The following is a 26,323-nucleotide window of genomic DNA, read 5'->3' as shown; positions in this document are numbered from 1 at the left end:
TTACACTTTTAAGATTCTTTTATAGTTCTCTCTTGACTTCAACAGCAGTTTTTAAGCAAAGGATAACATCATTTACTCTGCATTTTAGGAAACTTACAAGGTGACATAAAGGATCAATTTAAGGGTAGCAAAACTGAAGGGAGAGAGGACAGAAAGGAAGCTGATCCAGGCAAAAGATGATGAGGACATGATTTTTTTAAAAGTCAGTAGGGATGAGAAAGATGCAGTTGAAAAAATATCTTTCAGGTGTCATAAATTGGCATGGGAATCAAGTGGGTGGGGATGGTTAAGAGAATGAAAGAAGGGAGTCCAGGGTGATTTGAGATTTCCAGGTTGGACAAGTAGATGGATGGTGAGATTGTTCAATGAGATCATCTGAGAACTCAAGAGGAATAATTTAAACAACTTGGGGGAAGGAGGAATGCAATATGCTCTGTCATGAAGAGTTTGGCTTTGAGGTCTATGAGAAATATCCCAGTAGAGCTATCCAGCAGTATCTGAGCAATATCAGGGTAGAGATGTCTAGTGGGGCATGGAGTGTGGGAAGTGTGAAATTCTGGAAAGAGTAGAGTAGGGGAAGGATTTGGTGATCTTCACAGGAACTAACAGTCATGATGATAATGGGTATGTTTTTCTGGGAAAATGAATCATTTTAAAAGCAAACAAGAAAATGGTGAGAACATCCTGGAAACACTGACATTTATGGGGTCCCCAAATCAAGAAGAGCCAAAGAAAATGCAAAAATGGAATGGTCAGGAAGATAGAAAGAAAAACAGAAGAAAATCACAGGGGCCAAGGAAGGACAGAAACTCTGGAAGGAAGCAGACACCAGTGCAAATATTGCTGAAGTCAGGTAGAAAGAGGAATGAAAAGAGATTCGACATTAAGAGTTCCCTGAGGATCATGGTCCAAGGAGTAGTGAGGCAGAGACGAGACTGAGTGGGTTTAGAGGTGGATTGAAGATGAGGAAGCACATTCATTACACATAATTTCATAAAATATGGCAATGAAGAAAGGAGACAAATAGAGAAATCACTTGAGTGGAAAGAAGAACAGTTTTGTTCCTTTTTCCTTTTTTTTTTCAGGAGGGAGAAGAATTAATGATGTCTTTAGGTGCAAGGGAGTAAACAGTTTGAAGATAGTGCACCCAGATAGTAACTGAGGACACAAAACTCCTAAAAACCTGGAAGAGACAGGATTAAAGGTGCAACTGAAATTTAGTTCACTAAGAAGGTACTGCTACTCTTCAACACAGCAGAGAAATACAGAAGAGAAAATGTTGCGGGGAGAGGGGCAGAGGAAAGTAGGATGCGTTTATATGTTGTAGCCTCTATTTTTTGGTGAGACAGAAGGCTCAATGATTGCTCAAAGTAAGGGACAGGGAAGGGAGGGGGGCTAAGGTGAGTGGTGAAGGTGCGGTAAAGGTTTAGACAAACCCACATCAGGAAGAGGAGGACAGCCAATTAGAACACACTATGTGGCAAAAGCAAGGGCTGTTTGGCTAATCAAATAAGAGGAGTGGAAGGATGCAAGTCGTGGCTAGTGTTGAGCTATTATGATTCTATTTGTTCAAGAATGACCAAATCAAGAGAATTAGAAATGAAAATGGAGAAGTAACAACTGACACTACAGAAATACAAAGGATCATGAGAGATTATTATAAGCAAGTATATGCCAATAAAATGGACAACCTGGAAGAAATGGACAAATTCCTAGAAAAGCACAACCTTCCGAGACTGAACCAGGAAAAATAGAAAATATAAACAGACCAATCACAAGCACTGAAATTGAAACTGTGATTAAAAATCTTCCAACAAACAAAAGCCCAGGACCAGATGGTTCCACAGGCGAATTCTATCAAACATTTAGAGAAGAGCTAAAATCTATCCTTCTCAAACTCCTCCAAAATATAGCTGAGGGAGGAACACTCCCAAACTCATTCTACAAGGCCACCATCACCCTGATACCAAAACCATACAAAGATGTCACAAAGTAAGAAAACTACAGGCCAGTATCACTGATGCACATAGATGCAAAAATCCTCAACAAAATACTAGCAAACAGAATCCAACAGCACATTAAAAGGATCATACACCACGATCAAGTGGGGTTTATCCCAGGAATGCAAGGATTCTTCAATATATGCAAATCAATAAATGTGATACACCATATTAACAAATTGAAGAATAAAAACCATATGATTATCTCAATAGATGCAGGAAAAGCTTCTGACAAAATTCAACACCCATTTATGACAAAAACCCTCCAGAAAGTAGGCACAGAGGGAACTTACCTCAACAGGATAAAGGCCATATATGACAAACCCACAGCCAACATCGTCCTCAATGGTGAAAAACTGAAACCATTTCCTCTAAGATCAGGAACAAGACAAGGTTGTCCACTCTCACTACTATTATCCAAGATAGTTTTGGAAGTTTTAGCCATGGCAATCAGAGAAGAAAAAGAAATAAAAGGAATCCAAATTGGAAAAGAAGAAGTAAAACTGTCACTGTTTGCATTTGACATGATATTATACATACAGAATCCTAAAGATGCCACCAGAAAACTACTAGAGCTAATCAATGAATCTGGTAAAGTAGCAGGATACAAAATTAATGCACAGAAATCTCTGGCATTCCTATACACTAATAATGAAAAATCTGAAAGTGAAATTAAGAAAACACTCCCATTTACCACTGCAGCAAAAAGAATAAAATATCTAGGAATAAACCTACCTAAGGAGACAAAAGACCTGTATGCAGAAAACTATAAGACACTGATGGACGTAATTAAAGATGATAAAAACATATGGAGAGATATACCACGTTCTTGGACTGGAAGAATCAACACTGTGAAAATGACTATACTATCCAAAGCAATCTACAGATTCAATGCAATTCCTATCAAACTACTAATGGCATTTTTCACAGAAGTAGAACAAAAATTTCACAATTTCTATGGAAACACAAAAGACCCTGAATAGCCAAAGCAATCTTGAGAAAGAAAAACAGAGCTGGAGGAATCAGGCTCCCTGACTTCAGACTATACTACAAAGCTACAGTAATCAAGACAGTATGGTACTGGCACAAAAACAGAAATACAGATCAATGGAACAGGTTAGAAAGCCCAGACATAAACCCACGCACATACGGTCACCTTATTTTTGATAAAGGAGGCAAAAATATACAATGGAGAAAAGACAGCCTCTTCAATAAGTGCTGCTGGGAAAAGTGCACAGCTACATGTAAAAGAATGAAATTAGAACACTCCCTAACACCATACACAAAAATAAACTCCAAATGGATAAAGACCTAAATGTAAGGCCAGACACTATCAAACTCTTAGAGGAAAACATCGGCAGAACACTCTATGACATAAATCACAGCAAGATCTTTTTTGACTCACCTCCTAGAGAAATGGAAATAAAAACAAAAATAAACAAATGGGACCTAATGAAACTTAAAAGCTTTTGCACAGCAAAGGAAAACATAAACAAGACGAAAAGACAACTCTCAGAATGGAAGGAAATATTTGCAAACGAAGCAACTGACAAAGGATTAATCTCCAAAATTTACAAGGAGCTCATGCAGCTCAATATCAAAGAAACAAACAACCCAATCCAAAAATGGGCAGAAGACGTAAGTAGTCATTTCTCCAAAGAAGATATACAGATTGCCAACAAACACATGAAAGGATGTTCAACATCACTAATCATTAGAGAAATGCAAATCAAAACTACAATGAGGTATCACCTCACACCAGTCAGAATGGCCATCATCAAAAAATCTACAAACAATAAATGCTGGAGAGGGTGTGGAGAAAAGGGAACTCTCTTGCACTGTTGGTGGGAATGTAAATTGATATAGCCACTATGGAGAACAGTATGAGGTTCCTTAAAAAACTAAAAATAGAACTACCATATGACCAAGCAATCTCACTACTGGGCATATACCCTGAGAAAACCATAATTCAAAAAGAGTCATGTACCACAATGTTCATTGCAGCTCTATTTACAATAGCCAGGAGATGGAAGCAACCTAAGTGTCTATCGGCAGATGAATGGATAAAGAAGATGTGGCACATATACACAATGGAATACTACTCAGCCATAAAAAGAAATGAAATTGAGTTCTTTGTAGTGAGGTGGATGGACTTAAGAGTCTGTCATACAGAGTGAAGTAAGTCAGAAAGAGAAAAATAAATAACATATGCTAACACATATATATGGAATCTAAAAAAAGAAAAGAGAAAAACATGCTTCTGTAGAACCTAGAGGCAGGTCAGCAATAAAGACACAGACATAGAGAATAGACTTGAGGACACGGGGCAGGGGAAGGGTAAGCTGGGACGAAGTGAGAGAGTGGAATGGACATATATACACTACCAAATGTAAAATAGATAGTTAGTGGGAAGCAGCCACATAGCACAGGGAGATCAGCTCGGTGCTTTGTGACCACCTAGAGGGGTGGGATAGGGAGGGTGGGAGGGAGACGCAAGAGGGAGGAGATATGGGGACATATGTATATGTATAGCTGATTCTCTTTGTTATAAAGCAGAAACTAACACACCCTTGTAAAGCAATCAAACTCCAATAAAGATGTTAAAAAAAGAATGGAGTGACACGCAGTGGTGCCTACCAAATGAATGGCAGACAATGATGACAAAGCTAATTAGGTCTCTAGGTGTAAGGATCCCAATGTGATGTGGTAAATCCACAGCCCCACACCAGCTCTGCTCCTGACAAGGAAAAAGCAGCGTTTTGCAGCCAATGAGATGGCAGCCCCAGTCAGTCCTTGATTTATCTCCAACTCTTCCAAAACCAGCTCTTTCAACCTCTAAACCCAGAGCCTTCTCTTATCTATCTCCATCTCCTCAAGTCCACTGTTTCCTAGCAAGACCACAAATCTAGAATAGATCCTCCAAGCCCTGAACATTGGAGAAGAGACAGCCAAGGAACTGATGTTCACAGGGAAAGATTTCAGTGGGGACAGGAAGGAGGGAGAAGCTGCTTCTTAGTATTAATGCAGGTCTTATGTGCAACATGGTGATAAAATGTCAGCCATGTATTGTTCCACCAGACGAGCCCCTGAATGAATATTAATTTTTAAAAACCTTTTCTGGGTATTAGCTTTTTATAAAGCATAATGTTTACCCAGGGGACCATCCATAACAGTAGTTAAACACTCTAACTCATTGTGTTTCTAGGGTCTTGGGAAACAGAATTCCTTTAAGTACTTTTACTCTGCTTCATGGGAGCTAGTTTTCAAAGTTTAAATTGTTTATATTGTACACTACTCACATCCTAAATTCCATTTATAAATCAAAGTAGCTTTTGAGGAATTTGATGGGAGTGAAATGGATTAAGAGAGAAAGAATAAATATATATATATATATATATATATATATATATGGTCATTTGAATTAATTGGATTTTTTTCTTTATTTTAACTTCTAACCGCTTCTATGAAGATACTCTGAGCCAGGTCTGGTGTCTTCAGCTTTGGCCTGGAGATCAGGTATGTTGCCAGAAAAGAACATGTCGTGACTGTCCTCTTAGACTACCAACTTCCAACTCCAATGATATCATGTCTTCTGTGTTCTTTGGCATTGCAGTTGATCTGGCTAATGTCTCAGAGATCCAGGATGAAGAATAGTTCTTTCTACAATAACATCTTCTCATTCATAATCACTCAAATCCAGGCTCTAGAACTCACCTTGGGTATTTTATAACACTGATCTAAAAGTTTCTACCCCATCCAATTAGAATCAAAGGCTCTTGGTGCTGGAAGGGTTCTCAGAGGTCACTGTGTTACAGTTGGTTTTAAAACCAATTGGGAATGAATATATTTTCCCAAACTATTACAGACTGACATTTTTGTAAATGCAATAAAAATATCATAGAATGTCACACTGCTACAGAAGTTTCTAAAGATTCTCAATGGATGTACTTATTTATACTTATCACAAATCAGTAGCAGTTTGTGGACCAGCACTGGTCCCTGGACTATACTTTGAGTAGCTATGATGCTGGTACAAACTTCTCATTCTTCATTCAGGTAAGGAAGCTGAAGTGTAAGGGGACAAGGCAATTAACCACAAACACATAATTTCTTAGCAGGAGAGTTAGATTAGGACTAGGATTCCTGATGCCAGCCACAACTACTGAATCTCCTCATATTCACTCATGCAGAGATTAAGAAAGATGGACCTGTGCACAGACTCCTCAATACCTGCACCCTACATAGTTTGATTTTAAGTATATTTGTGCATCTGACAAGGTCAGGTTCCCTGTTATATATACACTATTAAGGCAGGCCTTCCAGACTCCAGACTAAGCTGGCTCCCTCGGTTTTACCCTCACATCACAATATTTACTCATCCTTTGTTGCTTTCACCACAGATAGCAATTACATCTTTACCTGATTATTTCACTACCATCTGTTTTCCCTGCTGGGCTATAAGGACTAAGGGGGCAAAGATCATGTCTGTTTTGTCTACCATCATAGCCTGGTGCCTAGCACAGTGCCTGGCTCCAAGCAAATAGTGAAAGAATTAATTTTGTTGAAAGAATTAATTAATGAGTGGAGAAGTAATGCTAGGGTAGCACTCTGGGGCCACCTGCAGGCACTACGGGAGCTAGCAGGATGCCCAGTGCTGCCACCATGAGGACGCCAGGACTGCCGCAGAGCTAAGCCTGGCTAAGTTTTCTCCAGGGCAGCCTAGCTCCTCTGCCTAGCAACTTCTTCAGGCTTATTTCAAGGGGCCTTTTATCAATACGGCAGGCAGGTCTGTTCTCCCCTCCTCCCTTCTTCCTGATCTCCCTTCTTGCCTCCTAATTTCCTTTCTTCCTTTCTTCCTTCTTTCTTCCCTGTAATTATTTCTGTATATAACACTGTGTGAGGCAATGTATATAGAGATAAACTATCTGGCAGGATCTCTGCCTAGAAAAAGTTTACAATATAGATGGGGGAAGAGAGAAGTGCAAATGATCCGTTGCTAAAAATCAGCAAAGATAAACATTACGACAACATGAGCTCCAGGAATTTCAACTCCTCTGCCTGGATTTTACACCCTTCACAGTCAGATCCCATCCTACCCGGCCAAGGTGTACCCAGTGTACATCAGAAACCCCGACTTCCTCAGCACCTCCAAAACATCACACTTATTTCTGTCTCAGACCCTCTAGCTCCTGCTGCGGCCCTGGCTGAAACGTTCTCCTTCTTTTGGCTTTGCTAGGTCTCACCTCGCCGACGTAGCTCAAGTGCCGCCACCTGTGAGACCTACCCCACCCTCCAGTTTTCTGTGGCACAATTATCTGGATCACACAGGTGAACACTCAGGCATTTGACACCTCACGATCAGGTCTCCCAGCTGATCTCTGAAGGAAGCAACTGTGGCTGGTATATAGTCACTGTCCCCAGAGTACTTCAAGTCTGAAACTGTGAATGCTTCAATGGAAATACCTAGCAAGGCCAAAACAATCTAGTTTTAGGTGATTTTACTGGATCTACCACCACCTAGAATACGTAAAAGCAAACTCAGGGCAAAACGCAAATAGGTGTCATTGGAAGACATCACAACTTATCTCAGAAGTGGCTGTACTTGAGGTAATGTATGAAAAAGTTTTCCAAGACTCGGTTTGTCATTTATAAAATGGGGATAGTAAGGGCAGCTGGGAATAATGGGAACAATATATAATTAAGGGTAACAGCGGCATGATATATACAGTGCCGTGTCACTGTCTACACCATGATTCCCAGTGAGTCTCTTGACCTCTCTGGGCCTCAGTTTCCTTGTCTGTAAGCTGAGTCTACTCCCTTCCCACTTTAATTGTCCAGGTGTCTCTTAGAAGCCAGTAATGTCTCTCCTGGGTTCCCAAGGTCAATGGCTGTTCCAGAAACGCTGCTGATTCCCTCTGAGCAGCAAGAAGGAAAGGTTCTTATTCATTACACAGCCCCATCAATCATCTGGAGTCCATAGGATGTTTAATATGGAATCACTTAATTTAACAGTCATTTTGACATAAGAAACTGTTTTCTTAAAGCAAGAACTGGCTATAAAACCTCAAGTGATATTTTACGGCTGCCATATAATAAAATCATTCAGCAATTAGTGATTAACGACATACAACAGTAAGATTCTCCATGGTCACCTCCCCGCTGCTGCTGTTTCTCTCTGGTCTCAGCAGTCACACCTGGAGTGACAAGCCTCTTTCTATAACCAGGGTAGATTTCTGAGCCTAAAAGACCTTTACCTCCATCAAAAAGTATCTGATGGAGCCTGGCACCACAGTGGGGCTGAATGAAAGGATCTAAATAGACACATTCCACGGCCTGGGGGAAAGTTAGCGTGGAGCTCCCTCAGACAAACCACCAAGGATGAGGTTCGGAACAAAAGAATAAAGTGTTGACTCCCTAGGTTTTGCTCTTTTTGCGGCAGGGTTTTTGTGAGAAAGGCATGTAGAACCTGTGAGCGGACTCTCTCCTGCATCCTCCTACCCATTGCACTGCCCTCCTTCACTGTACTTTTAGCCCTGACCCTCCCACTGCCAAAACACCAAACACCCTCTTGCTGAGCAGGACCCCTGCTATGGCACCCTTCTCTGGCCTCTCCTCCCACAAACACCAAAAATTAAACTCAACAGTGTGGGCTTTCAACACATAAATATCAGCCCCACTCTCTCCTCATTCATAAAACTCGCCCAAATCTTATGGGACAGACTATTGGTGCTGATCCCATTGTACAAATGAAGAAACTGAGGCCCTGGGCACCCAAGAACACACGGCTAATACGCAGCACAACCATGATTCCAACCTAGGCAGTCTGCAGCCAACCCCCTCGACCTTGGGCCACTGCATTGTTCTGCTTGCACGCTTGTTAAAAGATAATTGCAATAACAGGTGCCATGGACAAAGCACATTACTTGGCCCAGCATGAGCCCTCAATAAATGATAATTTATGATTATCATTGTTACTTATTTTACAACGTTGTTTATGATTGCCTTGTTATTTATTGTGATTATCAACATTCATTTCCCTCTTAGGAACAAGAACAGGATTGGGAGCAAAGCTCTCTGCCCCCCCACTGTAGTGGATAGAGTGGTGTGCTATCCAGACCCCACTCTCTTCCAGGCACTCACTGCCGGTGTTGGAAGTGTGAATAGCTGATGATTCCCAGCTGGGTCCCTCTCCAGAATTTCCCACAGCTGGTGAGAGCACCTCACCAAGTTCACACCCTTCCCCAGTGGTAGCCCACAACTTACAGACAGTCAGCGTGGAGGTAGGAAGGCTCAGTCCCTTGGCTCAAGGCTGGACATCTCTGAAGGGCCATCCCAGCTACACAGCCCTCATGGGATCAGTCACTGCAAATGCCTCACAGCTGACTCCTTCCCTGCCCAACACTGCCCGCCTCACCCCTCAAAGGGGTGTTATTCCTGAGTTCCAGTAAACCTGCTGCACACAAATTCCTGTCTCAAAGTCTACTTACCAAGGGGGCACTGCCTACAACACCCACCCATCCCCCCAAAAAACACAAAAAACAAGCGAATAAATACAAAAATGCACAGGGAATATTGCTTTAGTGTCTTTTTACACTGGGGAACATTACACCTAAGCCCAGAGTATGGTTTTCCATTAAGTGTGTTAATATCATGCTGCATTTAAACACTCACTAGAAAATGTATTAGTCAAGTCTTTGAATCTGTGGTCACTATAACTTGTTGATTTAGTTCCAAGTCGAACTTGAGTTTTTAGATATTATAAAGACAGGAAACAACATTCTAGAATGGAAGAAGGATTTAGATTTATTTTCTATTCTTCAAGATGTTCTTTTTCTTTTTCAACTGTGAAGCACATTTTCTAGAAGCTCCTGAAGGTCCATCTACTCTTTCCAGTACTTGCTGTCCCCAGCAATACCCTTTTTTTTTTTTTTTTTTTTTGTGGTACGTGGGCCTCTCACTGTTGTGGCCTCTCCTGTTGCGGAGCACAGGCTCCGGACATGCAGGCTCAGCGGCCATGGCTCACGGGCCCAGCCGCTCCGCGGCATGTGGGATCTTCCCGGACCGGGGCACGAACCCGTGTCCCCTGCATCGGCAGGCGGACTCTCAACCACTGCGCCACCAGGGAAGCCCAGTAACAGCCTTTTAATGGGCCACCTGGACCCCAGTTCTTCCTTCTATGATTTGCCCTTCATCCCACTGCAAGAATGACCTCCCTAATGGCTGGTCCCAGGTATGCCTTCACCGAGCAGAGCCTTTCAAGTGTATTAACTGCAAAATCTTCAACCTGGCATTTAAAGTCTCTAAGTTATCATTTTAATCTTCTTTTCCAGCCTTACCAGCATCTCTTCTCTCATAAGCGTAGAACTTGAACTTCCCGATAGATTGAACTATTAACATTTTCTAAACACACCGCACGCTCTCCTACTTTGAGGCTCTTCTCCTGCTCCTTCCTCTGCCTGATATGCTACCATTACATCACACCAGAAGGCCCATGAGCACAAACAGAGGTCTGCCTATGGAAACTGAACCCATCTGTCAAGGCTCCTCTCAAATGCCACCTCCTCCATGAAGGCTTTACTGATGTCACCTCCCCTGGCCCCGCCATCTCAGGTGGTACCTCTCTTGTGGCACTTCACCACTGTCCTTTGTACCAGACACTAGTCCATTTGTTACAATTTTCTTTGCCCTACTGTATCAGTAGCTTTTGCTGCATAATAACCCATGCTAAAATGCAATGGCTTACAACAACAGTTATTTATGCTCATACATCCAGGGCCAGCTAGGGAATTCGCTTGTCTAGACTGGGCTCCATGGAAGACTCTGCTCCAAGCTAGGAATTGGGGCAGAGCTGGGCTGTGCAGAAGTACAGGTGCACGTGTGCCTCATGTTCTTCATTATGGAGCCTGGAATGAGGGGGTCACAGCTACCGTGGGATGGCAGAGGGAAAAAGACGCATAGCCCAACCAGGCAGGCACTTTAAAAGTTTCTGCTGTGTCACATCTGCTAAACTTTGTCAACACAAGTCAAATGGATGAGCCCACAGCCAGGCTGAGAAAATACCTGCCCCACACAGTCCAAAGGCACCGCAAAGTTCCACGGCAATGGGTTTGGAAGTACAATTTTGTTACTTAGAGATAATTAAGCATTGGAACAAAAACCCACACCTACTGTCCTTTATATCCCTTTGTATGAATACACTATTCACAGAGTAGGGACTCCAAACAGTCTCTTGAATAGAAATCCTTAGTAAGTACATCTAAATAAATGGACATAGATAAAATCCATAACCTCATTTATGCCATAGGGTTAATAAAAACTAGAGGTATTATTTTAATAATGACTAACACCTATACAGCATTTTACAGTTACAAAGCATTTTAATAATGCCTTGCAGCTTTCAAAGCACACTTAGATGTATTATCTCATTTAGCATGGAGTGTATGCATTTTTAAAAGATGCCTGGAGGTGGCAATGTCTTCCCTGGTTGGAACTACTCTTTCACGGTGGATGTCAAATACTGTGGAGAAAGGAGAGGGGTTTTGGTAAGGGGCCCCAGTCGGTATGACTCAAAGCACAACACCTAGGACCCCACTCTCTTGCCTCCCTGGTTTTCAAAACCACTTCCTAGCCACCTTCTCTGGTTTCTAAAACCTACTGGGCAAAGAAATTACTGAGAGAGAGCGCTGAAATAAATTCCTGAGGCCAGGGTCTGCAGATTCAGATCAAGAGTTTCAGGGTGGGGCCCAAGAATCTGCATTTTTAACGAGCACCTTGGGTCAATCCACCGCAGGTTCTCCCTTGTCCATCATCTGAAACACAAAATTCTCTCTATCAGGGGAGTGGACAGGATTTTCTCTCCTGCCACCACTTAATGTTGGAGATCAGCACCCAGGCTGCAAGTGCATCATTGACTCCTGGGATGAAAGCATTGGACCAAACCTTCAAGACCTTCTAGTCAGCTCTTTAAATTCTACAGACGAAGATGCAGAAAGCCACAGGAATCCTATGAGTGCCCCAAGGCCTGACTGCTATTCCAGTGGCAGAAACACAATTAGCACCTGAAAGCCCTGACTCCTTCTCAGGCTCTTTTTCACTACACCTCACAGGTCGGGGATTTTCTCTTCCTAACGTGCTGAGTTTCTCTTCGCTCTGGAAAATCCTAACAAATCTCACATTAAAATAATAAAAAAGAAAATGAAAGAAAGAAAAGAAAGAACAAAAGGAGACATAGCATCACTCCCCCTATCATGTCACTCATGTTTCAAATCTCTTCTTCCATGGAAGTAGAAAATGGTCATAAAACCCAACTCTATTTGTTCTATTTCACTGTCACTTCTTTTAGCGACACTTGTTAAATGGCGGGGGTGGGGGGCACAGGGCTAAGAAATGTATGACGCAGGTTCCTGGACCTCTCATTCCTAGCATCACTCGGACAAGTGCATGGCCATCCCATTTTAAACCCTCCAGTGCTTCTGGCCCAGCTCCTTGGCAATTACTGCACACTTTGGTGTCTTTTATAGATCAGACGGGTTCCAGGGTCCAACCTTTTCAATGCTTCAATCTCCTCGTATCCATCTGAAATGCTGAGTGGGCAGAGCAGGTACCCCCCACCCCGGGCTCTCTCTCTGCCTCTACTGTGCATGGTTCTGCCCAAATTACTTGACAGTTTCTCTTCAACACCATTACGGGAAAAGGTTGGAGAATGTCTGAATATGACACAGCTGGCCAGTGGGGAGATGAAAAGGGGCGGGGCATGGTCCTAATCCATCATTCAAGCTGTCTTTCCAAAGAGCAGATTTGAGTAAGAGGCCTGAAGCGGGGGGATGCGTCCTAATTTGGGAGAGTTTGAGGATTCTTGAAAGACAGTTTTCTCCCTCATTGTATTTGTAAGAAAGGAGATCAAGGTAGTAATACACACGTCAAGTGCTAGATTCAAATATACACAAACATGTACATGGAAGGAAAACTGCTGCCTTTGAAAAGCAATTTGCTGACAGATGAAAAAGCGAGAGAGTGGCATGGACATATATACACTACCAAACGTAAAATAGATAGCTAGTGGGAAGCAGCCGCATAGCACAGGGAGATCTGCTTGGTGCTTTGTGACCACCTAGAGGGGTGGGCTAGGGACGGTGGGAGGGAGATGCAAGAGGGAGGGGATATGGGAACGTATGCATATGTATAGCTGATTCACTTTGTTATAAAGCAGAAACTAACACACCATTGTAAAGCAATTATACTCCAATAAAGATGTAAAAAAAAAAAAAGAAAAAGCCTAACTGCCTAACGGTATTTCCTGTTTTAAGCATCCCTTGGAGAACAAAACAAGCTAGGGTGTAGTCACAACACCTGGGCTCAGTGCCATTTGTCACCAAGTAAATGAAAGTGTTAATTTCCTCCAATCCAATCACCATAGTCTTTCACCCTCTCTCACACCTGGCTCTATAAATTATCACTTAACTTGTCAAAATCATTTCCACGTGAGTGTGGACATTTATCTTCTCACCAAAACATGGTGAACCCCTTGACAGAGTAGAGGGTCATCAGGTAGTGTCCTCATTAGCACAATAGCTTAGGTTCTTTAGCAAGATTTTAGCCATTCAATAAGCGTCTACACTATGGAACTGGACATTTCAGGGTGGTGCAAGCACTAAGGAAGGATAGCCTGAAGACTCTTATACCAGTATGCAGCTTGTGTAAAATGAAAAGACCAGTCTAAATTAATGATTTTATAAACATTTTTGTTTGTTTCTTTAATGAATGGTCTTCTATCTTCAAAAGAAATCTTATGCATAAGCCTGATATATAAAACATTAAGAAGCTGAGTAGTTCTGGCTGAAGCAAAAATGATGGGGCCAAGGACCTGATCAGTTAGCATCCCTAAGGCTTCTCTGTGTACCAGGTAAGTCCCTGGGGCAATTTATCAGAAGTCCCACAGAACTTCTGAGAGCACTAGTGGAGAAATCACTAGGCCAGATCATCTTTCAGGGTCCTTTCCACTCTAACTTTTCCATAATTCTCTACTATAAAAGAGAGTTTATCAATTCAGTGGAATATTCTGCCACATGAAAATGATCAATATAAATACTAGGCCCACATACAGAAAATTACTGAGGTTGGTTAAAAGTGAAAAAAAAAGACATAAATGCAGGGACATATTACAACTATAATTTGGTGAAAAATTACTTTTATGTGTACAAAAATTAGAAGAGGACAAGAAAGAATAAAGTGTGTGTTAAAATGATTAAATCATTAGTTCAATAAAAATCTGTAATGTCGTATCAATTAAAGTATAAACAGAAGTGAATTATTTAAAAATATATACTAGGCGCATATATATATATATATATATATATATATATATTTTTTTTTTTTTTTTTTTCGGTACACGGGCCTCTAACTGCTGCGGCCTCTCTCGTTGTGGAGCACAGGCTCCGGACGCGCAGGCTCAGCGGCCATGGCTCATGGGCCCAGCCGCTCTGCGGCATGCGGGATCCTCCCGGACCGGGGCACGAACCTGTGTCCCCTGCATCGGCAGGCAGACTCTCAACTGCGCCACCAGGGAAGCCCTAGGCATATATTTTTAAAAGTCCACAATTCCATAATTTTTCATTGGAGAATGAAACTTGAGATCAAGATACTTTAGAAGATTTGCATCTGTCTTGAGGAAAGTCAGTAGCTTACCTATTGACAGAGAGTTGCACACAGTGCACTTAAGCATCTCAAGGAAAGTGCCTAATGTTACTAAATCTTCATAAAACATGAATATCATGTCATTCCCCTGCACAAATATGAATGCCCTCCATTACCCAGAGAGACATGTCTAAACCACTTACCTGGTATTTGAAGCCCTTCACAGTGTGAATCTAGTCTACATCTCTAGCTTCATTTCTCATTGCCCCTCAACACAAATCCTATTTTCCTAGCACAGTGATTCTCAATGGGAGGAGGGGGGTGCCCCTCAGAGAACATTTGGCAGTATCTGAATATTAGACACATTTCTGTTCTTCACAACTAGAGGAGTACTGTGAGATTTATGGAATAGAGGCCAGGAATCCAGCTAAACCTCTTACAATGTGGAGGATAATTATCCAGACCAAACTGTCAAAAATGCTGAGGCTTAAAAACCCTATTCTAGCAGATCTACTAACTGCTCTCCAAACATACTATGACTTCGGCTTTGTTCTAATCAGCTTCCCTTCCCAGGAAAACCTGTCTCCCTTTCTTACTTGCCAAGTCAACCCACTCTTCAAGGTTCTTCAATCCCACCTCCAAGAAGCCTTCACTTGGCATACCAGGCTAACCTGGGCCCTTCAGCTTCTGAGCAATCATGACACTTCTTCTAATATTCTTTTGGTGCTTGCCATTTCTGGCCACACTCCCTTGGCAATCTGTGTGGATTTGTCTCAACATTTGCATCACATCTGTGAAAGCACATAGGATCTGATTCAACACAATCTTTAGTTTTTGGTTTTACGAATTTTATTAATATCAAGCTAGAAATATTTTTCTCTAAAAATAGCTTTAACATGTATAATAATAAGACATATGCTGATACCTGGAAAAACAGATCAGAAATACAAACACTGACTATTAGGTAATAAATGTGATTTGAATGTAGAGGAAAAAAAGGATATGCAGATGTACTCAACCTTGCTCACTTTCAAAGAGATGCTAAGTGTTATTTGCCACCAAATTAATGAGGATGGTCATTTCTTCCAATTATCCTCTCATATTATAAGTTGTTTTACTATTAATTTTATATCTAATATTTATTAAGCACTTACTATGTGCCAGGCTAGAAGACTGACATTCAGCCAGGAGGCAGAGGCAGGGTATACTGATGCCCCATCAGTCAGAAAGGACACCAGCTGATTAAGTACAATTGCCCAATGTCATAAAGCTATTAAGGGTAAAGCTCTCCTCCTATTTAAATCCTCAACCCCCCACCCCCCAACAGGAATGAATCTCTAGCCATATCACACTCTCTTAATCATTTAAAATTTCTTAAAACATGTATTTTCTTTATATTGTAAAGAATCTTAGGGCACCGGGATTTCCATGGTGGTCCAGTGGGTAAGACTCTGCACTCCCAATGCAAGGGGAACAGGGTTCGATCCCTGGTCTGGGCATGCCGCAAATAAGAGTTTGCGTGCCACAACTAAGAGTCCACATGCTGCAACTAAAGATCCCGTATGCCGCAACTAAGACCCAGCGCAGCCTAAATAAATAAATAAATAAATAAAATTTTAAAAATCAACATTTAAAAGAAAAACAAAAGAATCTTAGGGCAACAGCTATATATGCATGTAGGCAAATTACAAATACACCTCATGTCTATCCAATTCGGTCATGCCAATCTGAAGAAAGATGTTATGTACGAATTATCTTTACTTACAATAGCACCAAAAGTAACAATTCCTAGAAATAATATTAACTAGAAATGTGTAAGACTGGTATAAAGAAAACTATACAACTTTCACTGAGGAACAAAGAAACAGTGAAAAAGGAGAGACAAACCATATAGCCAAAAATGAAAACTGGATATTGAAAACTATTCAGTTCTTGCCAAATGAATTTATAGCTTTGCTGCAATTCTAATCAAGAATCTAAATAGTTGCTTTACAGGGAGGGGGAAAGAGGGAGATTTTGAAACATGACAAAGTTATTTCAAATTTATCTGGATGGATAAATGAGTAAGCTAAGCCAAGAGTATTTGGAAAAAGAAGAAAAGGTTCTATTTTTGGTTTTTTGTTTTGTTATGTTTGCAGGAGAGGAGACTTGCCCAGCCAGACACTATGTTGTGTTATAAACAATAACTAAACACAGTCTGGTCTGGCTCAGGGCATAGAGGACTGACCAATCCAGCAGAATAAAGGCTGCTGACAAATGCTACCAACATCAATGGTCCCTAACTTCTGACGAGAGTTTCTCCTGCAGGAAACCATCAGAGGAAACAGAAATATGGGCACAGAATTAAGTGGGAAGGATTTCATTGGATTTTAATTACTTAAAAAAATAAAAATCCTATAAAACCTAAAAATATCCAGCAGTGTGGATAAAATTATTAAATTATAAAAATGATTAAATTATAGTCACAAGGGCTTCCCTCGTGGCGCAGTGGTTGAGAGTCCACCTGCCGATGCAGGGGACACGGGTTCGTGCCCCAGTCTGGGAAGATCCCACATGCCACGGAGCGGCTAGGCCCGTGAGCCATGGCCGCTGAGCCTGTGCGTCCGGAGCCTGTGCTCCGCAACGGGAGAGGCCACAACAGTGAGAGGCCCGTGTACTGCAAAAAAAAAAAAATTATAGTCACAAGAGGAAATAGACAACTATCAATATGAGATTTCTGAAGCATAATATAGGAGAATGCACAGTCTTTTAATATATATAATCTAATATATAATATATACATATTATATATACTATTTAGTAAAGAAGCATTACAAATCAGAAAACTTCAGCTAATATTTACATGACCACAGGTTGAGGGCACAATTTAAACATAAAGTAATAGAAGATATTATAACAGGAAAAATAAAAAGATTTGATCATTTTTTAAAGTAAAAAGTATGTTTGATATCATAAGGCAATTAAAATCCAAAGAACAAACTGGAGACAATATTGAAACAAAATGAGACCATATAAAAATGCCCATAATAAAGAAGAAGAAAAAACAGATGGTCACATAAAAGAAATACAATGGCTAATAAATACATGTCTAAAGTCACCAGTCTGATAAGAAATGCAAATTAAAACAAGGAAAATCCATTTTTGCATATTAAATTAGATTACTTTTTTAAATTAAATTTTTATGAGGTGCAGTGAAATGGTATTTCACTAGTTGGAGTGCAAACTGGTATAAACTTTCCAGAGAACAATTTGACATGCTAATATTTTTATATATATTGTTTTGGTCGTCTATCCTTAAAAATTATAATAATCAGACCTTGAAAAGATAATTACTTAAAGGTTTTCAAACAACATTCCACTGCCTTCCTTAATAGTAAAAGTGCGGAAGCAAGATCAATGTAAAATAATAGTAGAGTGATTAAATTATTATATAGCCACCCATTAAAATACAATGTAAATAATGCAAGTTTTAAATTATGTTTAGAGAGTATAGAGGATGGTACAGGAAGATGTTCAAGTGTGTTCTAAAAAGATACAAAGTTTTATAAACAGCATGATCTCAATTGTAATAAAAACTTAAATATATTGAAAATTATACTATATTATAATAGGGGAAAAAGTCTATGAAGAAGTACTTGATTTTTTAAGTGGTGTTATCTGGGCAGTGAAATAGAAGGAATTATTTTCTTTTTATTTTCCTGCCTTTCCTTGAACGTATACAATAAGCTTGTATCGACTCTACAACCAGAAAAAAAGTAGTTAAATTGTGTTTGTGTCTTTTAAAAATTATTTTTGTAGTTTTGGCACTGCCTCTCCATCTTTTCCTACAAGCCTGAGACACTTCTGCTCCAGGACTCTTCTTGATGAGAAGTTCTCTGGAAAGTCTGCATTTCTTCTTAAGGTCTTCCCTGCTTTACACCCTGCTATGGACTGAATTGTGCCTGTCCGCCCCCCCACCCCCGCCATTCATATGTTGAAGCCTTAACCCCCAAGGCAATGGTATCTGGAGATGAGACCTTTGGGAAATAATTAGGTTTAGATAAAGTCATCACGGTGGAGTCCTCATGATCACATTAGCATCCTTATCAGAGGAAACACCAGAAAGCTAGCTTTTCCTCTCCACCATGTGAGGACACAGCAAGAAGGTGGCCATCTACAAGCCAAGAAGAGAGTCTTCTCCAGAAACCAACCATGCTGGCACCCTGATCTCATACTTCCAGCCTCCAGAAGTGGGAAAAAATACACTTCTACTGTTGATGCCACCCAGTCTATGGCAGTTTGTTATGGCAGCCTAAGCAGATTAATATACACCCCTAACCCAACCTGGAGAGAGCACTCTTAGATTTCCTCAACAAGGAAAAGGGTGATTCCACATGCCTGCAACCCTGTATCCAATCTATGTGTTAAACAGCCTCTGAGCCTTCAGTTGGATGCTTTCTCCTTGGGCTGCTCAGCTCAATATCCTTCTCTTTCTTCTCTCTCTAGGCCTCTCCCTGACCCTCTAATTCTCAGATTCCCTAGTCAAGGCTACCAAGCACAGCTCATTACTATCAATGTATTCAATGTCCCCACTTCTTTATGTAGGGAACAAGCCCTAAATGGCAATCTGAGTTTCAGGAAGACCAGAGCAGTCAAAGTGTTTTATTCCACGTGGGCCTCTCCTGACCCCTCCTCAAAGGACAATAACCTCTGAAATCTCACCCACTGAGAACAATCAAATTTGCTCCCCTCTGAAAGTTTATTAGTGAGATTTGTCTGTCTCTGAGCTGAAGGACTACTTCTCATGTCCTCCACATAATCATCAAGGTGGAATAAGCATTTGGAAGCCATGTGTCTCTAATTCCAGAGAAACCAGCCAAAAAGCTGGGGAAAGAAGAAATGGTGTTTCCATTTGTATCTTGGAATTTTTCTTACACTGAATTAGGTGAGTGGATGTGGCTATCTCTGAATTCTTTTTGACACACAGAAATCTTTTCAGATTTCCCAAGGCAGGGTCAAATATGATGCCTTCCCTTCACAGTAAAGAATTCACTTAAGTCGACAGCTACATATGTCCCCTTATTTCCCCTCCTTTGTAGAACTCGTCTGTGCTAAGCATGATCACCACGTGAGTCCAACAGGTCTTGACTTCAACCAAAGAGGTAAGTGTTCTGTTTTCCTCAGTGCACTGGATTGACGACCACGTGTAGCTTTCGAACACTGCATTTGCTTTCGGCATTAAGACAGCCCTTCCAAGGCCAAGATGCAACCAGACATGCAGCATAGGGGTGGCCCCCCTCAGCAAAGTAGAAACTGATTTCTGCTTGCAAGCTGAGCTTTAGCATCTCCCCTCCTGACCCTGCATGTATTATTTTAAATGTAATGTATTTTTAAATTGCTACACCATTTAAAAAATGTAAGGGAAAGTTGAATTAAATATTATTTGTGGCATACCCTGGTTCGCAAAGGGCCTCTAAATCTGATTCCTTCCATGAGGTCGATGCCTAAATCCCATTATTTGAGATTGCAAATGACTGTGTTTGCAAAATTGTAGATGGACATTTAGACACAGCTTCAAAAATTCACCCAGTAATGTTAACTTTGTTTGAAAAGACCTTGATTTTCCAGGAAGCAATCTCAAATCATTCTGCCTGTTCCTTAACTCTGTCTCTGTCATAGATAATGTATTAATAGCCAAAGGATGACTCGCCATGTAGTTCTTCTGGAACCATAGTTTAGGAGCCCATCCTTGAAGCAAAACAGAATGCATTCCAGAACAGGTGAGATCTATAGAGTTTAAACTGAAGTAAAGGTGTAAGAGGGTTCACCCAGCCACATTATCTCAAGGTAATCATGCCCCATTTTCACTTCCTGCTTCTCTGCCCTATACTTTCCACCCTCACAGCTGCTCCTAGGCCGAGCTGGGTAAGTCTAGGACTCAGATATTTGGGATTTTTGTAAGTGAAATTAGCACTTCTCTGAACAGGAATGTGCACACTTGGCTCATGTGCACACACACGCACACACACACACACAGAGGCAATAAACAGTATTCTCACAAAGCAAAATCCTGCCATCAAAATGTAAAACTGAATAGAATAGAATGAAACAAGTTCAGAAAACCTCACTAAAAAACTTAGCAGCTAAAAACAACAAATATTTATCATCTCACTGTTCCTATGTGTCAGGAATCTGGGCATGACTCAACTGGGTGCCTCTGTCTCAGGGTCTCTCTCAAGGCTTCAATAGATGTGTTGGCCAGGGCTGCAGACTCATCTGAAGGTTTGACTAGAGAAGGATCTGCCTCCAAGCTCACTCATCTGATTGCTGGCAGGATTCGGTTGTTCCTCATTGGAACCAAGCTGTTGGCCTCAGGCCCTTAGTTCCCCACTGACTACTGACTATAACCTCCTCAGTTTCTTGCCACACGGGTCTCTCCATTGGGCAGCTCACAAAGCAATTACAAGAATGCACCTAAGAGGGCTTCCCTGGTGGTGCAGTGGTTGAGAGTCCGCCTGCTGATGCAGGGGACACGGGTTCGTGCCCCGGTCGGGGAAGATCCTACATGCCACGGGCCCATGAGCCATGGCCGCTGAGCCTGCACGTCCAGAGCCTATGCTCCACAACTGGAGAGGCCACAACAGTGAGAGGCCCATGTACCGCCAAAAAAAAAAAAAAAAAAAAAAGCTTATGATACTTGGGGAGGAAGGTGTGTGGGGATAGAGGGGTGCTCTGGAAGGGGATGTTCTGTGGATAATAAACCTCTGTGACTGAGAATAGTTTTAGAACCCATGGAAAGAGAAGGAAAAGTTGAGAAGGTAACTACCATGATGATCAAGATCTTGGAGAGACAGATATTGACAAAGGATAGTTTTAGAAAGACTCACTCTGTGGTGTGTGATATAATGCTTCTTTGCAACCCCCTTCAGGAAAATGTTCAGTAAAAACCTACATTGCTCTAAAATGCTTTCAGTGTTGAATTTGGGTCATACCACTTGAATGTGACACTCTGTTGAGACTGGGGAAAACATAAATTTTTATTTGGGCTACCTAGGGCACTGGTCCAAGAAAACAATCCTAGATATTAAGGAAATATACATAAAATATTAACCAAACTGTTATTTATGATAGTGAAAAATATGAATATTTCCAATGTCCAAAAAAAATAGAGTAATACAGTATGTATCTTTACATAATGAAGAGTTGCATAGACAATTAAAATGATGGTTATAAAGATTTTATAATAACATAATAATTGTTATAATAGGGACTTCCCTGGTGGAGTAGTGGGTAAGACTCTGTGCTCCCAATGCAGGGGGCCTGGGTTCGATCCCTGGCCAGGGAACTAGATCCCGCATGTGTGCTGCAAATAAGAGTTTTCATGCCACAAGTAAGAAGTCCCGTGCTGCAGCTAAGGAGCCCGCAAGATGTAACTAAAGGAGCCCACCTGCCACAACTAAGACACAGTGCAACCAAATAAATATTTTTTTTAAAAATTGTTATAATAGCACATTAAGAGGGGAGAAGGGAGATTATACAAATTCACATGCAATATGTTTAGGCTACACATTAAAGAGCATAGGCACACGAAAAGAGACTGGGAAAAACAAGAATGATGAAAGATTGGAAAGGATATATTACAATGAAAGGGATTTTTAGTCCATATCCTTCCTTTCTCCTTTAAAAGATATTTTCCTAGGACCTCCTATCTATACACACCAGGGAGGACACGTTTTGCTTTTCCATTCTCCCTACCCTCCCTCATGACCTTTCTAAAAGAAGAGAAAAGAAGCTGCTGGCAGAGCCATCGCTAGAAATCTACAGTGAGTAAGCCGACCTTAATCAAAGGACAATAGAGCCCATCCCGACTGTCCCTACACACCAGCCACTCTTCAGCCTGCAACCAGGCTTTGCAACAGCTCAAAAGAGCTGTCCACAAGGGACTCTCTCCATGAGCCCCCTAAAATGGGCTGATCTACAACTTGTTCTACATCTGTTGATTTTTATAGGGTTTTTTGAATCTAAAGACCAGTCCATGTTTCAACCCAAATACTCCGGAAAAGAGGTAAGAGTTTAAGTCCCTGGCACCTTAGTGTGTATTACTTTTTTTTTTTTTTTTTTTTTTTTTGTGGTACGCGGGCCTCTCACTGTTGTGGCCTCTCCCGTTGCAGAGCACAGGCTCCGGACGCGCAGGCTCAGCAGCCGTGGCTCATGGGCCCAGCCATTCCACGGCAAGTGGGAACTTCCCCGACCGGGGCACAAACCCGTGTCCCCTGCATCGGCAGGTGCACTCTCAACCACTGCGCCACCAGGGAAGCCCTTAGTGTGTTTATCAGAACACTCTCCTGCAGTGACATCAAGGAAGAAGAAATGGACCCTGATCTTTCAGGAGAGAGAACAATTAAGGGGAAGTTAGTAGACATAGGACACATTCTATCTCTCCTTCAAGATAAGGTACGACCAAATGCCATCAGGGATCAGAGGCACTTAGAGGCCAGTCCAGTTACACAGAGAACTCAGCAAGGCCTAGGATGCCTGTTCCCTCAATGAAAAAGAGGCCAGAAGAGGGTGAACACCTAGGGAGGGTGAGGGGCTGAAGAGGCAAAGCTGTGAACAGTCACAAGTATTCATATTGGATGTGCAGCAAAAACAATCTTCCCACAGCAGAATGTGCCTTCCTGTTAAATATCTTCCAATGGAAGGGTGGAAATACTATTCATTTGTAGCTCAGTAGGTTATTAAAACAAAAAACAAAAACAAAAAACCCCACTTTTTCCCTACAATACCTCTGCCCAAGCAGAGACTAGAGAAAGATTACGTTAGGCTACTTAGCCACTCTTGTACTCTCCCTGCAAACTAAAATTGCTAAAGCAGTTGGGGTGATGAATGCGAGCATAATCTTCCTGTTAACCAGGTATCAAATGAGTGAAAAGGTCACATATAAAAGAGTTTTCACGTCAGTCTGATTCTCAGGGCATGAGTTTGATGGCCCAGTCACTCCACGGTGTAAGATTCCTAGATGACCTCTCTTGATGGCATTAGAACATCTGGAATTCATAAAGAAAATTTTATCTCTAGATGAAGCTTTTATGATTGATGCTAATGAATATTATGCCCCATGCCCTGTCTAACCCACAGGCACTGTGCGGCCCTAAGGAGGAAATGGATAATCATGATAGCCCCTTATGATTCCCAATGCATTTTCACAGCCATTACATTGACCATCACTTAGATGGTCGAGTCTTCTCCAGCACACTTGGCAGAAATCTTTTCTGAATCATAGTGTTCTTCCCCCCAAGTCCCTTCTAGGTTGCTACTTTCCACCAACTGAAGGCGACATGGGAGAAGAAACCTAGCATTCGTGAAGGATCTATCCCTAGACATTTGAAAATCTCCAAATTATAGATAACAATATTTGGACAATATTTTGTCTGGTTAGCATGTTCACTCTATTTGTCTACATACCGCAAGATAAAAGTCTTTTATTTCAATGTCTTGTTTTTGGCATGACTGCCCTGTCCCCAGTGTGTCCCCACCGTCCCTAATACCCCTTCACCCTGCAGCAACCCTCCCAAAGAAGCAGCTCTAGGGCTTTGGGTTGTTGATTTGTTTTGTTTTTACCATGTCAGAAGAATTATGACTCCAGAAAGAGCGAGGACAATAAAGTTAGGTTGAGATGTGGATTCTTGGCAGTACATTAGACCCATTCGATTGTTATCAGATGTCCACAAGTAAACAGTCTCACTGGGAATGGGATTCAAATTTGCGTCCCAGAAAAATGACAAATCGCTTATGTGTCACAGTCTTCAGAACTACAGGTAAACATAGTATTTAAAGACATAACTTACAAATTATAAATCGGAAATGGTGAAACGAAATTACCAAGAGTCCAATTGTGAAAGGATTATATCTGGTCCTTTCAATAATCATATGAAACTGACAAGAAGAATATTGTTCCCATTGCATAGATGCGGAAACCAGAGCTTGGAGAGGCGCTCTCTCAACCAAAGCTGTGCTTTATACCCTGAGAAATGCACACTTTGTCTTTCCTCAAGGAGGTGCCTAGTTGATATTTCCACTCCTAACCCATACAAGCCATGTCTCTCCAACATAAGCGCTTTCAACAGCCATGAATTCTGTCATTGGGGAAAAAAAAAAAAAAGGTCTGTGTAAAATGAGCTCTTCCTCTGCAACTGCTATGGCGCCTAAAAGAATAATCACAGCAATTATACATCAGACACAGAGAAGTGATAATACAAAAATGGAATTTTCAGCTTGTCTAGCCAGCACAGGCACTAACTTTTATATTTCCCCATGGGGGCATATATGAAAGAAGCACAGAGTGGCGAAGAGGTGAAATACAATTGCCAGGACCTGGGAATTTATTCTTTCTGCTACACAAAGGAAGGGGGAAGGCAGACAGCAATGGGAACATTCTCTTCTTGCTCTTTGCAAAACAAAGGAAAATGCTGCCCATCATCCACTTAATTTAATTTCCTTCAGAAACAATGACGAGTCTTATCCAGTCGACTGTACTTTCTTTCTCCGTCAACTTGACTTCCTAGTCGGCTAACTGCCTTACCATCTCAAGACTTTGTTCCAGAAAGAGCAGAGGGCTACTCTTTTCTTTTTGAGGGACTTCTGAATGTTGGCACACTGAGAAACGGGTCCACCTTAGCTGAGCAAAAAGGCAGTAATTATATACCTAGAATGTCAGAAAAACAAATATTTCCTTTTTCTGCCTTAGTCTATTGAAAAAAATCTTAATACAATTCTAAATACGACCAAATAATAATTGTAATAATAGTTACAGACCAAATAATAGTTGGTCTGAAAAGGGAAAAATAACTGGGAATAGCCAAGGTATTGAGTCAAAAGCAGTGATCCCAATTCCCTTTTTTCTCCCAGTACTTTGTGTATAATACGACATGGTTGATTTTCACAGTGTGCTTCAGCAATCATCATTTTAATTCTGGACAAAGTTCTATAGGTGCAGAGGGGACTGGGTGAAAACGCTGCTTCCAAAGATGTTGGCATGGTTGTATATACATACAGGGATACATATACCTACATGACCACCATCCACACACACACCACCCCCGCCTTGTGGAAGGCATAAATGGCCATCTCGTGACTTCCTAAGGGAACTGACTAAGGTATTTAAAATGAGACATGGAAGAGGTACTACTTTCAAATACTGTTAATTTTTTTCTGTTTTTAATTAAGCACATAATTAAGAATACTATACACTTTGGTGTATGCTTCCTACATATATTTGGCCATGATTTCTGCCGAAATGAAAGCGAGATACAACTAAGAAGCATTTCATAGAGCAAGGAAGAGTAAAAGGTAAAATTATACCAAACCAAGTTTACTTTGCTACAACCAAGGTAACAACAGTATGCATGTATTAAAAAATACCAGTTAATAACAACACTTGCCCCTTGTACAAGAGTAAATCTGTTCTTCCTGATAATACCAACTAAAATTTATGACATAATATATAGTTAATGAAGTATTTTTCAATTAAAAAAAGAATGACATTTTCTGATTGGGGGAAGGGCTAATTCTTCATCTTAAACACATATTCACTCTTAAAAAAGTTTTTCAAAATGTGCTCCACAGAAGTGGCTCTGTAGGATTCAGGTGTGTCGTGAGAAAGGGACTCTGGAGTGAAATGAGTTTGGGAATCAGTGACTTTGTGTTTGGCA

General features: G+C 41.1%; 1 protein-coding gene across 1 annotated transcript in view; it reads right to left on the bottom strand.

Moving 5' to 3' along the window:
• Positions 1–26,323, bottom strand: part of SORCS3 (sortilin related VPS10 domain containing receptor 3) — a gene marked incomplete at both ends in the record, with an annotated part of 605,283 nt that overhangs the window by 193,495 nt on the left and 385,465 nt on the right. The window lies entirely within an intron of this gene.

The sequence above is a fragment of the Mesoplodon mirus genome (genome assembly GCF_964341445.2).
Source record: "Mesoplodon mirus genome assembly, chromosome: 2".
NCBI lineage: Eukaryota > Metazoa > Chordata > Mammalia > Artiodactyla > Ziphiidae > Mesoplodon > Mesoplodon mirus.
This window is presented reverse-complemented; position numbering and strand designations above follow the sequence as displayed.